This window comes from Lepidochelys olivacea, assembly GCF_965140295.1.
Source record: "Lepidochelys olivacea isolate rLepOli2 genome assembly, chromosome: 12".
Classification (NCBI taxonomy): Eukaryota; Metazoa; Chordata; order Testudines; family Cheloniidae; genus Lepidochelys; species Lepidochelys olivacea.
In genome coordinates, this window is record NC_140422.1 from 3,535,031 (window position 1) to 3,550,735 (window position 15,705).

At 47.4% G+C, this 15,705-nt stretch overlaps 1 protein-coding gene across 5 annotated transcripts in view; it reads right to left on the reverse strand.

Moving 5' to 3' along the window:
• The window catches only part of ST3GAL2 (ST3 beta-galactoside alpha-2,3-sialyltransferase 2), a 121,950-nt gene that overhangs the window by 52,109 nt on the left and 54,136 nt on the right, over window positions 1-15,705 (reverse strand). Inside the window, exon 1 of one of the 5 annotated variants that reach the window (XM_084644536.1) lies at window positions 10,770-10,791. The exons of the other annotated variants lie outside the window; for them this stretch is intronic. The gene's annotated coding sequence lies outside the window, so the exon portion shown is untranslated. Of the gene's footprint in view, window positions 1-10,769; window positions 10,792-15,705 lie in introns of those variants that run through there. 5 annotated transcript variants of the gene reach the window in all.

The following is a 15,705-nucleotide window of genomic DNA, read 5'->3' on the forward strand; positions in this document are numbered from 1 at the left end:
GCACCAACTCTTGCCACGGCCAGGACATTTCTTCCACAGCTCCCTCCCCTATGACCTCGCTCCTGCTCTGGGGACAGACCACTCGTAACAAGGTAAATGCAAATGAAAAGGGAGGATGTGCCAGCACGCCGGCAGAGTTACAAGCGAAGTCTAGAGCAGAGTTCCTTAGACAGCCAGAAATAACATTTCCTCATTTCCTCTTCCCATCACAGCCCCGAGTGCCCACCTCACACATCATCGGCAAGATGCTCCCTCCGGCCAGCTGAGCCACCAGCTCTCCCTAGGCACAGGATGGCGCTTTGCCTCAACAGCACTTTCAGCCCAGGGGAACACTGACCCTTCTCTGCCCCGCAGAGCCCCGGACCAGGAGGGCTGGCCCAGAACGAGGGGGCAGAGCGCTTTGTGCGGCTTTGCAAGGACACCAGCAGCAGGGTGACCTTGGCCCCAATTCAGATTTCGTAAAAATACACCAATAAAAAGCTCCAGGTGGACAGAAATCCCCGAATGAGATGATTTAAAGAGTGATTCCAATGGAAAAACATCCCGTGGCAGCAAGTGAGCCAAACATTGCAGCACTGCACTAGTGCATGAGAACTGGAAGGGGGTGGGTGGGGGAGAGGACTAGCTCACGCCCCTCTCCCCCCCCAAGCTGAGGAAGAGGCAGAGAGGGAAGGCAGCACAAATAGCCAAGGAATCGGTGTCTTTAAAAGGGACACGGCTCTGCTAAGAATCTGATAATTTAAAGCCCGATCCTTGAAGCATTTCCTGAGGCACACAGCTGTTCCAAACAGGTGCAATTGCATTGTGAGGCCATTATCTCTGGAGAGCCTTTAAAAATCACAGCCTGTGATAAATCTCCCAGGAGCTCAGCCCCTCCGCTCCTGTCAGGCCATCTTTCTTGCAAGATTCATAGGGGCCGTTTGCAAGGTGGCAGAGAGTTGCTCTCGCCAAAACGCGGCAACAGACAGCTCGCGATAACCTGTGCCAAGCTGATAGTGTCCGGATGTCACATGCAGCATCCGTACATCTAGGAGACCCAGGGAAGGGAGAGTGGCTTTGACAGCTTGTGCTATTCAGAGCAGAGGCCTGGGTGCAGGCCAGGACACTGGGTAGATTCTCTTCGAGCTGCCGATTTTCAAAAATGTAAATGAGAGACAATGTCATTTCCAGATTAGACTGTCAACAAGCTGTCGCAACACCCTCCCAGTGCTGGACAAGCGTCACTGCTTGTCAGGCTGCCTCCAGCTTAAAGCCAGGGCCTTTTCAGTCTGCCTGATGAAGCAAAGAATCTGCAAAGAATCTCCTCCACCCCCCAGTAGCCCAGAAGGTAACAGAGCTGCAGGGGGCATCAGACTCAAGTTGCCCTCCACGCTTCCCCAGCAGAGGCTCCAGCCTGCAGGTTGGGGGTGTGTCCCGTAGGACCTATGGAGCCACAGGTGTTTAGACTGTCAGACTGGAGGGAGGTTACCAGTGGAGTTCCTCAAGGATCGGTTTTGGGACCAATCTTGTTTAATCTTTTTATTACTGGACCTCGGCACAAAAAGTGGGAGTGTGCTAATAAAGTTTGCGGATGATACAAAGCTGGGAGGTATTGCCACTTTAGAGAAGGACCGGGATATCCTACAGGAGGATTTGGATGACCTTGTAAACTGGAGTAATAGTAATAGGATGAAATTGAATAGTGAGAAGTGTAAGGTCATGCATTTAGGGATTAATAACAAGAATTTTAGTTATAAGCTGGGGATGCATCAATTAGAAGTAATGGAGGAGGAGAAGGATCTTGGAGTATTGGTTGATAATAGGATGACTATGAGCCGCCAATGTGATATGGCCGTGAAAAAAGCTAATGCGGTCTTGGGATGCATCAGGAGAGATATTTCCAGTAGGGATAAGGAGGTTTTAGTACCATTATACAAGGCACTGGTGAGATCTCACCTGGAATACTGTGTGCAGTTCTGGTCTCCCATGTTTAAGAAGGATGAATTCAAACTGGAACAGGTACAGAGAAGGGCTACTAGGATGATCCGAGGAATGGAAAACTTGTCTTATGAAAGGAGACTCAAGGAGCTTGGCTTGTTTAGCCTAACTAAAAGAAGGTTGAGAGGAGATATGATTGCTCTCTATAAATATATCAGAGGGATAAATACCGGAGAGGGAGAGGAATTATTTAAGCTCAGTACCAATGTGGACACAAGAACAAATGGATATAAACTAGCCACCAGGAAATTTAGACTAGAAATTAGACGAAGGTTTCTAACCATCAGAGGAGTGAAGTTTTGGAATAGCCTTCCAAGGGAAGCAGTGGGGGCAAAAGATCTATCTGGCTTTAAGATTAAACTCGATAAGTTTATGGAGGAGATGGCATGATGGAATAACATGGTTTTAGTAATTAAATATTCATGGTAAATAGGCCCAATGGCCTGTGATGGTATATTAGATGGGGTGGGATCTGAGTTACCCAGGAAAGAATTTTCTGTAGTATCTGGCTGGTGAATCTTGCCCATATGCTCAGGGTTTAGCTGATTGCCATATTTGGGGTCGGGAAGGAATTTTCCTCCAGGGCAGATTGGAAGAGGCCCTAGAGGTTTTTCGCCTTCCTCTGTAGCATGGGGCATGGGTCACTTGCTGGAGGATTCTCTGCTCCTTGAAGTCTTTAAACTACGATTTGAGGACTTCAATAGCACAGATATAGGTGTGAGGTTTTTTGCAGGAGTGGTGGGTGAAATTCTGTGGCCTGCGTTGTGCAGGAGGTCAGACTAGATGATCATAATGGTCCCTTCTGACCTAAATATCTATGAAAAAAATATTTCAGAAATTAAGACATTTGCACAAAAATAAATGCGACCTGATGCAAGGTCCTGACCCACTCTGTGGCCGAGCAGAATCCCCTGCCATGTGCCCTCCGAATATGCGTATTGCCAGGGTGAATGCATTTCCCCAGCAGTCACAGTAGGTCACTTCCAGTACTAAACACCTGTCTTGTGTCACCGGGCACCAGCTCTAGCGCTCCATTCCAGAGGTGGCTGCATTTCAGTCCTGGGGAAGGAACTGCTGTGACTCTGTGGTTTGTAAAGTGCTCTGGGGCTAGGATTTCTCAACCAGGTTTATTAAAAACAGAGATTAGGAACCAGTTATTCCACCCAAACTCATTTGGTCTCACTGATGGATCTTATCAGTGTTTTGACACTAGACATCGGACTCTGTTTAATCCCTTTGCTAGAGGGCTAGGAACTCACTAGGCAGAACAAGCCAAGGGGAACCATCCCCCAGAGTGCTGGGCCACCCACAAGCGAGTTGGAGGGTGATTGCATGCACCTGAGCCCACTATTCGGCTGAACCCCCCTCAGTCACACACATGGAGGGACAGCTGCAATGGGTCCCTTGAGACCCTTCTCCAGTGCAATGGAGCTAGAGCTATACGGCCCCATCACTTGGTGAGCATATCATTTGGTGCTGGGGACAGTGGGGAAAGGACAAATGCTGCAGCCCCGCCCCGGTTGTCCAACTACAAGGCTTGCACTGAAGGCATGACCGACCCCACAGGCCAAGCTCAGCAGCAGTCCTGTTCAAAACAGAGGCAAGGCCGAGGCAGCTGCCCCTTCCCCACATGCCCGCTGGTCTGGTGTCCCGCAGCTAGAAGTACAAGAACAGCAGAGATCTCTTCCGCGAGACGCCTTCAAGAACATGCGCTACAAGGGCAGCGGCCTCCTGGCTGTGGGCTGGTACCCAGCACCCACCCCCCAATAAGGTGCAGAGTCCTAGTTTCTCAGAGTCCATCCAGTTCTGGGGTGGGATGTAGGGTGCCCGTGGACATCAACGCAAGCTACTTGCCAGGAGTCACACATGGGCACTGGCAGCCAGCTTCTTTACCACACTCAGAACCTGGTGGATACTTTGCATCGCCAAAGCATTAGACTAGCGAAAGGGGCCCACTGCCTTAAAAACAGGAAGGAGACGAGCTGCGCTCACCTCCGATCAGGTTCCAGCCACAGCCCTGGGGCATCTGTAGTCCCGGTGCCAGAGATCCAGCCCTATGCTGAATCCATTGGCTGTGGGGGGGGATGGGGACGGAGAATCATAGTCCTAACTCGTCTCACACGCCCACTCCCTGAAGCAGTGACTGATCCAGTCAGAAGGCTGGCCTGGATCCAAGCTGCCCAAATTAGATTTCTCGGACATTCTTTAGATGCCCCACAAGAGATCAAATGAGGCAATGTCCCGTTATCCATAATCCCCTCCGCCTGCCCCCCAGCACTCGTCTCCAGCTCTAATGATCTCCTCTGCTCCCGGCACAAAGGCTTATGCTAATACCTCTGATCCAATCAGCTTTTATTTCTAGAACAGCTGAAATCTGCCTCCCTAGTTCCCCCCCAGCAGGCCTGTAAGTTCCTGGAATATGCTCATGCAGCCCTAATCAGCATTTATTTTAATCACATTAAAAATGATTTATGGATACAAAAGAAAGCCACAGAAGCCATGTGGGCGGCTGAGCCAGGATGGGGCTCAGCCATCGTTCCATGCTCAAAAGGTTCCCACATCCTGCCAGGCCGAGCCCACAGCATTGGCCCAGGGGGTCAAAGGGAACAGACTGGATGGAGACAGAGCTTCCAGTTAGTCCCATGGCCATTGACTGCGGCCAGAACAGCTGGAGCTCTGCAGCTCCTCCTTGGCATGCAGCCCTCACCTCCCTCCCAGGATGGGTTAAAGAGGAGATGAAGACTGTCCTCATCCCACTACATAGGGGACTGACACCCCCAAATGGGGGCCAGCTTGCAAGGGACACCAGAGGACATTGCCAGGCTCCAAGAGAGAAGCATGGACTGGAGGGAAGGAGTTTGGATTCAAGGAAAGGGGACGGGTGGCGATATGGAGGGCAGGATCTGAACTCCCCCCTCGAGGGATTTATTGGTCTAGCATCTCAGGAATTAGCCATAACGTTCCAACAGAATCAGGATAAATTTAAGGAAATTGCTGCAATACAAAAAACAAACACAGATTCAACCCTTCTCCTGAATTCAGATTACACTTAAACCCCACCCCATTAAAAAAAGTGAAGCCACAGAAGAAAAATTTGATCCCTACAGAAAATTAACTTCACACAAATTCTTTTCTTGTTTTTACCTTTTTAGCCAAGAGGAAAACTGCCTGCATAATCCTAAACGTTATAACTCCATAATCAATGTGCTCCTTTTTGAGAAAATGAGACAAAAGGTTTCTGGGTCAAGATGGGTAATAGCCATGAGATACAGAGGGACAGAAAAAGAGATGGCCTAATAAGTAGTGTGGGAAATCGTCAACCTGGTCAAACCCACGTGGCTTGCAAAGCCAGCACTGCATCTTTCAAGATAAACCAGCCTCATTGTTTGAGGACAGAGAGCAATGAAGGTTCTGCCCTGACTTATTCTTCAGAATTCCCAAGTATTTCTCAAATCTAGGGAAGGTCTTTAAGCAAGGGAGACATTTGTTGCCTTAACATCTGCCATTTCCAGTTGTTTAGAAATATTTTCAGCTCTAAACTGAATTACAATTTTAATGTTTAAGAAAGTCTTGACCAAATCTAGTCCCAAAATACTCCAAGAACGCATAGATCAATGGGCTTGCAAAACCAGGAGAGCTTAAGGGTTAGACTTAGGCTGTTCCTCCAGCCATTGCCTTGGTAGCGGATATAAATTCATAATCAATAATCAAGAAGCACTATGCTTTGGTTGAAACAGAACGTCATCCACCCCTGCTCTACACACAGCAGCCGGAGCATAGTTAGGGAGACAGCATTCTCAAGTTTTGCACTGCCTCTAATGACCTAACTTCTTTTCAGCCCCAAATTTCCACACCATGGGGCACAAATGTGAACCCTGAACCCTCTGTATCTGCGTCTGCTCTCAATCAAATTGTCGCCATGCACATAACCAAAAAAAAAAACCCTGCCTGCATGGAAGGCTCTCCCCTTAGTCTCCTGTATATGTTTAGCCCATTCACCCCTGTATGTCAAAGCAAAATACCCAGATAAGGAAAAGGACTTGATCCATTCAATACAATTATCATCAATTGTTTGTTTAACCAACTTTGGTCTACAGCCAAATTATTTCAGCTTTTTAATCATACACTCCTGCTGACAGAAAGTGCTAAAGTCATTTAACAAACACTTCAGACCCAAAGGAGCGTGGGACAACACAGTCATCTGTGGACTAGACTAGACGACCAACACTGGCTGGGTCAGAATTTTAGGGGAAAAAATCTTGCTCCTCCTCCAATAGCCCATCTACCTCATTGATAGAAAATTTTAAAAAAGGGCGGGGGGATCAATAAACATCCCTGATCTGCATCCTTTGTAACAGGAACAGGGTCACTTACCTGACCCTTCCATCCTAGCCTAATCGGGGCCACAGTTTGGCCACGAAGGACTCTCCAAATGGTCTCTCCCAGCCCTTGTGAGTTTCCCCCAGAGATGACCTGTGTCAACAGCAACAAAAGCAGATTTCAAATCAATGAGCGCCACGTGAAGTTTATCCCCCTTGGGGGATTGTAGCAGGGTGGTCACCCACTCCTGCCCTGAAGGGCCTAAAACAGCCCAGGAGAGGGCTGTGGCTGGGAGCAAGCAGTTTCCAGGCTGATTGGGGAAGCAGGCTCAGCTGTGGCCACACCCCAATCAGGGCTCAGCTGGCCCTTATAAGAGGGCCGTGGGCCAGGAGCAGACAGACTCTCTCTCTGCTTTTAGAGGGAGAAGGGCCTGGCTGCTGGGGAGCATACCTGGGTACCTAAGGTGAAGCAGGGCTGGGGAAGGCCAGAGGAGCTGGGAGGCTCCAGACTGGAAAAGCCCCAGGCTGGAGGCCTGGCAGACGGCCTAAGATAGGTACTGGGGTTGCAAGGGGCAGCCCACAGGTAGGCAGAGGCAGCAGGTCCAAACCCCCCTTGCCTGTGATGATTGGCTTATATACTGCAGTCTGCCCCAGTGAACGGGGGCTAGATGGTGACTGGGCAGCAGCCATATCCTGAGGCGAGGTGTAAATAGTGGGTGGGGGTTCCCCTGGGAGGAGGAGACCCAGATCTGTGGGGAGTACTGCAGGGGGCAGCACCCTGGGTAAAGGGGCACTGTGGTCCAGGCGGGACACGGGGGCCAGCAACAAGCGGGACACCGGCCTGCAGAAGGCACTCCGGGAGCTGGAAGAGCTAATTCCCAAGGACGACCAGCAGGAGGCGCCACAGGGGTGAGTCCCAATACAGGGACCCATATTTATAGATCAAATGTGAGAGCATGAAACGATTATCTATAGTTGAGTGGTGATTCCTAAAGCTGGCTTGTTCCTCAGCAAAAAGGTTTCCGCTCTCAGCACAGTGCTCTGAACTCCTGGAGGGGGACCTGGAATAGATTTTAAAGACCACTTCTATCATCCAATTAGTCTTTTAATCACCCTGGGAATTTCTATCACCTTCTTTCATAGAGGGACAATACCTGTAAAGCAGCCTGCCAGGGAAATCTCTTATTTATAACCAATAATTTTGCTAGCAATAGGAGCCCATCAATCAATATCTTTATAGACATCTTCTATATGGAGACCTACAGCTATTCCAGAAGAGCATGACGGGTAAAGTCCATCGACATAGACCATGTGACTGGATTGGCATCCAAGAACATAGAAAACCAACTCTCCCAACATTTAGTGATAAGAACTTTAATGTAAATATTGATCTTACCCTCGCCTGCAACATCCAAAATACTAAAAAGATAATTTCTCAGCAGCAGCAAGTTAAAATCCCTTCCAACGGGCCCTTTGATGATCAAACTTTTTCCTATTTAAACCATTTCTTTATCGTTCTTTCTAAAAATAACCAATTTCATAATGGATTTTGGTAAGCCCCTTTCTCTAATAGGCATTACAAGAATCTGAAGCTGTTTCTTCTAACCAGCACAATACATATCACACCAGATTATTTTATCTTGGATGGGATGAAAATCTCTTTTCTTAGTAGCTAAATCATACCCTTTTTAAAAAAACAAAATAATCAGTAAATGCTAGGCAGACATGTAATGCATCTTTAAGTTCCAGTAATTGGCTCTTCATGAGTAATAGGATGTTAGAAACTATTAAATTTGTACCTAATTCATGAATGGAATACACTTTACCCCCCAACCCGTGTAGAAAGGGGACAATTGAACAATAGTTCAACTGAAGGAGTTGGGGGATCACTGCCCAGTTTAGAAGCCACTGCACAATTAGAGAAACAGGACCAGCTGAAAAATCAGAACTGCAATAAACTATTGAACTGCTCCCTCTAATTGAGATAAATGCAAAATGGCCCTGAGCAGCACTGCATCCTCTGCCATTCAACACCTCCAAGCAAAAGATATTTAGGATTACTGCAAATTTGCAACCCAAATTTCCCACTCTCACCCATGGATGGCCTAGGAAAGGCCTTTTTCAGTAAGTCAATGGGAAGATTACAAATTTCTCCATCCCCAGCTGAGCATTAAAGTCTCTCCGAAGAACAACGTTAGCTAATGGGTAGTTTTCCAAAAGTGAGTCCAGCTCTGCCCAGAGGGACTCATAAAGGGAGACCCCAAGGGGAAGACAAGCAAACATTCAGGCTTATTAGAACAACTTTATCTGGAACAATAAACCAAAGGCCTGGCAACAGGAGTTACCCGACGTTAAGTTAATATTCTTAACATTAAATTAAATAGAAACAAAGAGGACTAAAAACTGACAGGTCTACCCCTCCCTAACATGGATTCAAAGTCTGGGAGATAAAGTCCCTTTCTTGGATACCCAAGTTTCCTGGAGGAAAATTAAATCAAACTGGGATATATAACTCCTACCTTCCAAATCCTGAGATTTGCTTTTGAGACCAGCAATATCCCAGACGACCATCTTGATAAGAGTCTTTACGCAGCCTTGATGAGACCCATCTGGTCATTCCATCTCAGGCTTCTATTGAGAGACTGTCTTGGCAAAGAGCTCCATGGGCTTTATAATTAGGTCTCTTCCCCAAAATTATAATAGTTAGCCCTATGGGTCTGGGCCATTTGACTTGGCCTACACCTTGTTGTGCAAGCAAACATCCAACCTGTTCTTCTGAGGAGCAGAAATTCTCCCCGACTGAACGTTTTTAGACCATTTCCCTTTATCCTTTTCTATCGGGTAATCTCTGCATCTAAAAAGAGGTCTTATACCCTAGATTTTCATAACGGTCCACCAGTCCTTAAATTCCACCTCCACTCCCTTGAAGTCCTACATTAGAAACAGGGCCGGCTCCTGGCACCAGCTTTCCAAGCAGGTGCTTGGGGCGGCATTTAGAATGGGGCGGCAGTCCGTGTCCCACGGCGACAATTCGGCGGCTACTGCTTGGGGCAGCAAAATTGTTAGAGCCGCCCCTGATTAGAAAGCTTCTAAGACACTGTTGAATTTGATTTCTAGGGAGAGAATACACCACCACTCACTCTAAGGCTATGACTACACTCCAAGCTAGGAGGGTGACGCCCTTGCTCATGGACACACTAGCTCAGTGAGAGATAACAGGAGTATAAATAGAAGCGTAGCCACCATAGTGCGGGGCGTGGCAATTGTGGCACGGCTTAGCCATGCCGAATACAGATCCACCTGAAACTGGTGGGTATGGACCTGGCATGGCTTTGGCATTGCCTATGCTACTGCTATTTATACTTCCCATCGCGCGCATTGAGCTAGTGCGCGCGTGTGAACGTGAGCTTCTTCCAGTTCTAATATTGGGACTCTGTTAGAATTGGAAAAATTGGAGAAGGGCAACAAAAGTGATTTGGGGTATGGAACAGCTTTCGTATGAGGAGAGATTAAAAAGGCTGGGACTGTTCAGCTTGGAAAAGAGATGACTAAGGGGGGAGATGATAGAGGTCTATCAAATCATGACTGGTGCAGAGAAAAAGTGTCATTTACCCATAACACAAGAACCAGGGGTCACCCAATGAAATACGCAACAGGTTTAAAAACAAACAAAAGGAAGTAATGCACACAACGCACAGTCAACCTGTGGAACTCGTTGCCACGGGATGTTGTGAAGGCCAAAAATATAACTGGGTTCATGGAAGATATGTCAATCATTGGCTATTAGCCAAGATGGTCAGGGATGCAACCCTGTGCTCTGGGGGTCCCTAAATCTCTGGCTGCCAGATGCTGGGACTGGACAACAGGACATGGAGCATTAGATAATCACCCTGTTCTGTTGATTCCCTCTGAAGCTCTGGACACTGTCAGAAGACAAGACACTGGGCTAGATGGACCATTGGTCTGACCCAGTGCGGTCATTCTTATGTTCAGGGAATCACATCGCTAGCTCATAGTATAAATTTAGCCTAATATGTCTATCCATGTTCCAGTCGGGCCTGTGACTCACCTGTTTCCATTCATAAAAGCCAGTGCCACACCCCTGTTGTTGTTTTGGATTTCAACAGTTTGAATATGAAATATTTTCACTAAAACTCTACAGGCACCAGTGGCTTGTTTTCCAGCCTAAGAGAGGGCATGGGGGGAACATGTCTCCACCTCATGCCCCCCCAGTATAGCTCAAACATTCCCAGTATTATTCATTCAGACCTTGCACCCACAGCTGAGCAAAACGGTGAATAATTAACCAGTCAAAACCTTGGCTGCTCCAAATAGCTTGAGCACACACTGGACAGCAACAGCCTTCTGGTGTGTTCACCCTGCAGCCTTCACTATAGCCGTCTCTACCCACAGTGTCCATTAGAAGCTGCTCTCTTGCCCCAAGACGAGCAGACCTCGAGAAGGAAGCACTACCTCGAAAGTTCAGATCCCTGCTCTCCGGCTGTAGGTCGCCCTGCAGGTCCACGACAGGGCACAAAGAGATGGCCAGGCAACAGTTTGGGTCCCATCAGTCAAATCACCCCACAAGCACTTGCACGCTTCTGCCCAGGCTACTGCTGATCCCCGGGAGGAGGAGTCTGCCAGAGTCATCCACATCTCTCCTTCAAACTCACTTCCACCACCAGGCCGGCAAAGCACGTGGCTACTGTGTGCGATGAGACCACGGCTCATTACATGTCACAGCCATCTCACCAGTACCTTGTGCTCCTTATCTGCCTGTTGGCTCCTTCTACTTCAATCATAAGCTCTTCAGGGCAGGGTCTGGGGGTGTGGGCATGCTTCAACGGGGCTACTGCAATGCAAATAAATTATAAATTTTTCCCCTCAATCCACGCCCACAATTCCCAGTGTGGTCACTGGGAATCAAGGTGCAGATTGGAGGGTAGATCTGGGCAACAGGGTCGAGCTGGGCAACAGGGTCATTGGTGCTAGCGAGCCCCTGTTCTCCCTGCAGCACAGACTTGCCCATGCTGCACTGCGTGACGCTGGAGCGATAGCAGCACAAGGGTAACAGAGGCAAGTCCTCCCCTCTAGCAAGGCCTTGCTCAATGGAAGAGCAGAGGGTGGGAAAGCAGGAAGGAGAATAACCGAACTCCCAACAGCTTGGAGTCTCCCATACCTGCTGGATTCCAGGAGCCAGCTGTGATAAGGTCTTAGGTTATAAAAGGCTCACAAAAAAGCCATGAACACCAGTTATACCTGATAGGGAAACTGGAGAGATGCTCAACGTTCTCATGGGCTCCTTCAACATTCAATCACATGGATACAATAGACACCCTGGATAAGCCAACTTCTCTTCTTTGTTGGAAAAATTCCAAGAGGATTCCAGGGTGTGGAATAAGTTATGTTAGGTAGGTGATGTGCTAAGGGTATGAGCTTGGGGCTTAACATTTTATGTCTTCTACAGGCTCCCAACAAAGACATCCCAGGACTGGTTGGAAATGCTATAGACTGCTCCGAGATTCTTGGGCCCCTGTTCAGAAGAGACTGTACCGCTATCCTCAGGGCGAGGCCTCATCAGGATCCCAAACTTTATGCAGTATTATTGAGTAGCTGAGTTACCAAGGATTGCAGCTTGGACTAATGGAAAGCAGGATTCAGAAGGAAAGCCTGGTCCAGTTTAAGACCTTCTTGTGTTCTTCCATGGGCACTGCAGAAGGAACATATACTTAAACAAGACCCTTAATTTAGTGCCATTGGGCCAAATCCTCAGATTATGCCCGTATACACCAGCTAAGGATCTGGGACAGAGCGAGTTCATTATCAGGGTAACCGGAGTTACCACACGGGGAGGAGCCATTTCCGCTATTCAACGTTTTGCTTCACTGGGTTTAAATAATTGGGACAGTCTTGTAGAAAGCAGCAAATATTACAGTAACCTCTTCGAGGCTGGAGAATTACATCAATTACAGGATGGAGTCTAATCTTGTCTTATGCAGCAGAAAGAAATAGCATAACTAGAAATATAAGACAAGGAAGTTGTGGAATAACTGACCATTTCACTCCTGGACTCTCAATGGAAAGAGGTTAAAGGTAGACTAGATAAGCAGTTTGACTAAAGTTAAAATAAACTACAAAGAAGTGGAGAAAGACTGACTTCCCAGTGGAAGAGACAGAGCAAAATGAGATTGTAGCTGCCTTTAACTTGATGAGATAGCAGCATTAAAAAAAAAGGAAAGACAAGATGGTGGTGGTAATATCTTTTATTGGACTATCTTCTGTTGGTGAAAGAGACAAGCTTTCCAACTATACAGAAGTTGGTCCAGCAAAAGATATTACCTTGTCTCTCTCATACCTTAGGAGCAAACATATCTACAACAAACACTGCAAACCTATTTTTTAAAAAAATTGATTCTATCGATTTTATTCTAACCCCCCAAGGCTGTGGTTCATGAAATGACTGCCACACAAGCAGTGCTGAGAGGCTGCAGTGGGGAAGTAAACACAGATATAAACTTGATATTGCCTAGAGAGGGAAAACTGCTTACAAAAAGCTGAAAGCATTGCCAAAAGTATTGCTGGAAGATGAAATAGCAAGACTACTTCCTGTGGGGAGAATTTAAAGGCAAAACAATGAAGCTATAACAAAATGTAGAAACCGCTTGTGAAATTCATTGTTTCTAGCAGGTAAACATACTATACCAAGGACACGGCAGGCTGAACAACCCCCAGCCCCAGTACAGAGAAGCCCTGAAACACGAGCATCAACTTTAAGCATGAGAATATCAATAAGGCTATTAATGTAAAGTCACACACGTGCTTAAGTCCTCTGCTGGATCAGGGCCATAATGACTGGATACACTGCATACTCATGTGGTAGAAGAGACAAGTGTTGGAAAAACAGCTGTCCTAAAAAAACAAACCAAAAACCGCACAACTTAAAAGCCCTGTGGCATCCTTTAAGTTACATAGCGGAACATTCTTCTCCTACTGGATCTCGAGACTCCATTTAAACTGAGATTAGATTTAATTTCAGTTCTATATTTTGAACTGATTGAAGAGTTTTCAAGTGAAGCACAGTGAGGAATTCTGCCTGTGTGTTTCCCAGTGTGAATACCAATACTGGAGGTTACAATGTGGCACAGGACTTGGTTAATTTACTATTTCTTGGCTTCTCTTCTATTTGGAATCTTTATTCAAGCTGTTTAATAGCTGTGGAGCAGGGTGTTGTGAGAAGGAAAAGTGTTAGAGGGACAGATGCTCTTGACTTAAAATAGCCTTGTGTCAATTCACAGTGGCTGAAGATCTGAAATGCAGAGGACTCCAAATTGTGCAAATTGTACGGCCAGGCCGTTGGTAAGAGGTAGGTGCCTTTTTAAAAAACAAATTGTAAAACGGAAAGGTAGTTTGTATTTAAGTCACATGACCCAGCCTAGCCATGGGGCTTGCTGTCTCCCTCTAGTGGCAATCCATGGAAAGAGGTTGATGAGTCTGCTACTGCTTCTCAGCTCAGTGGTTCTCAGCCTGTCGTGGGATCCATGAACTATGCACAAAGGACAGACTGAAAACAGACTGGACAGAATTCACCTGTATATACAGACAATCAATCGCCAACGGAGTCTGCACATGAAAAAAGGTTGAGGACCACTGGCCTTGGCCAACAGACCTGGTCCTTCAACTCAGGCGGGCGAGGTTCCTGCTTTCTGATCTGGGGGGTCCCAGTTCAATCTCCAAAGACAACCCCACTGGGGCAAAAGTCTGACGTGAGTTTTCACAAGAGAAGCAGGAATCAAAGCCTGAAGTTAGACACCAGACGTGAAGGTGGCAGAGATCGAAAGTTATGCCAGCTAGGGAAGCAGCCCTCAGAGCGCCACAGCAGGCAGCCTTGGCCTTCGGCTCTCCAAAAAGCAGCACAACTCCCAAAACAAAGAGGAAGCAAGTGGTTTCTCTTCGGAAATCTCATGCCTGAGCAGGCTGCCAACAGATGCACGTGGGAGGCAGGAAGGGGGAGCTGTGAGCAGTGTGTGCTCTGCCCAGAAGTGCAGGACAATATTTGAGATTTAAATTTGGGTGTGAATGTTTAATGTTGGCAAAAAGGTGCCAGACTGACAGCGCTGGAGATTGGAGTCCTCTAGCTTAGGGCCTCATCCTACTTCCCATCACTGCAGAGTTTGAGCCCCTTCCCCATAGAGGCCCATCAGCAATAGCCATCTCTGGTGGACTTGGGGGAAGAGCCAGATGCTCTGTTTCAGGTTACAGGAACTCTGCTTGGTTTAGGGTCCTTTTTGAGGGGTCTGGGGGGAGAACAGATGCAGGTGGCAGTTGATGCTGTGAATGTTGCTGCTGACTGTGAGTATCAAGAGGAAGGTTCCTACAGGTTTTCTTAACAGGTGCCCCAAAGTTCACAGGCAGAGCCTCTCTAACAGGCTGATCAAGCCACCCTGAAAGTGGGGGGGGGCTCAGATTTCAGCCCTGCCTGTTTAGATCTAAAGGGATAGGTCAGGTCTGCTAGTGCAGAATCCGACTTCCACGGCCCTCCCCGTGGGGGGCCTGAAAACCTGCAGCGCTGGCAACAGCAATAGGCCTACAGATCTCTAGCCTCATCTTTCAGGTGCCCACCCTCACCACTCCATTCACCACCCCTGCTTTCCCAGGGGCACCTCTGAGGAGGAAATCATTTCACACCTGTTCTTGCTGCGTAGCATCTTCTTTGGAAAAACCTAACACACGCCACTCTTAAGCGAAGTCCAGCCAGAATAAGGAGATTGATCTTCCTACAGCAACACACACACAATCTTCAAATGAGACTGCTGGGCTAATCAAGTTTAATACTAGATTACAACATATTGCTGCACGTTCACTGCATCCAGAGTGCACATCAATAGCCTCTAAAGGCTTTGCTACTCCAACTTTCACAGTAAGTCTACAAGGCTATTTATTATTGATAGGCTGCGGACAATACAAAGCACTCTGAGATGTGTAAAAGCAGCACAAGGATCTCAGTACAGCTCAGAGAGAACGTGACAATATTTCAAATGCCAGAGAAGGCAGATGCAACCCAGCCCAACTTGCTGCTCTAACACTCCCCTCGGGAGCTACGATAGGGGGCTGTAATATTACAACACAACACAGAGGGGCATATCAGGGTTCCATTTTTAAAGAGTTACTTTGGAGCTATTCACACAGATACAAACAAACTAGACATTCGTGTTGCCCTATGCTGGTAAGGAGGGGGATGGTTTAGTGGCAGACACTGCCATCCCTCTTTGGTTTGGCATTTTAAAATGAATAGGACAGTCTTCATTCAGTTAGTCTGAGTTAGTCCAGTTCCGTTACGGCCGCCACCACATTCTTGTCCACAAATGCTGCTGGGAACGAAGGGAGTTACAGCAATGGGCAGCCGGTGCTT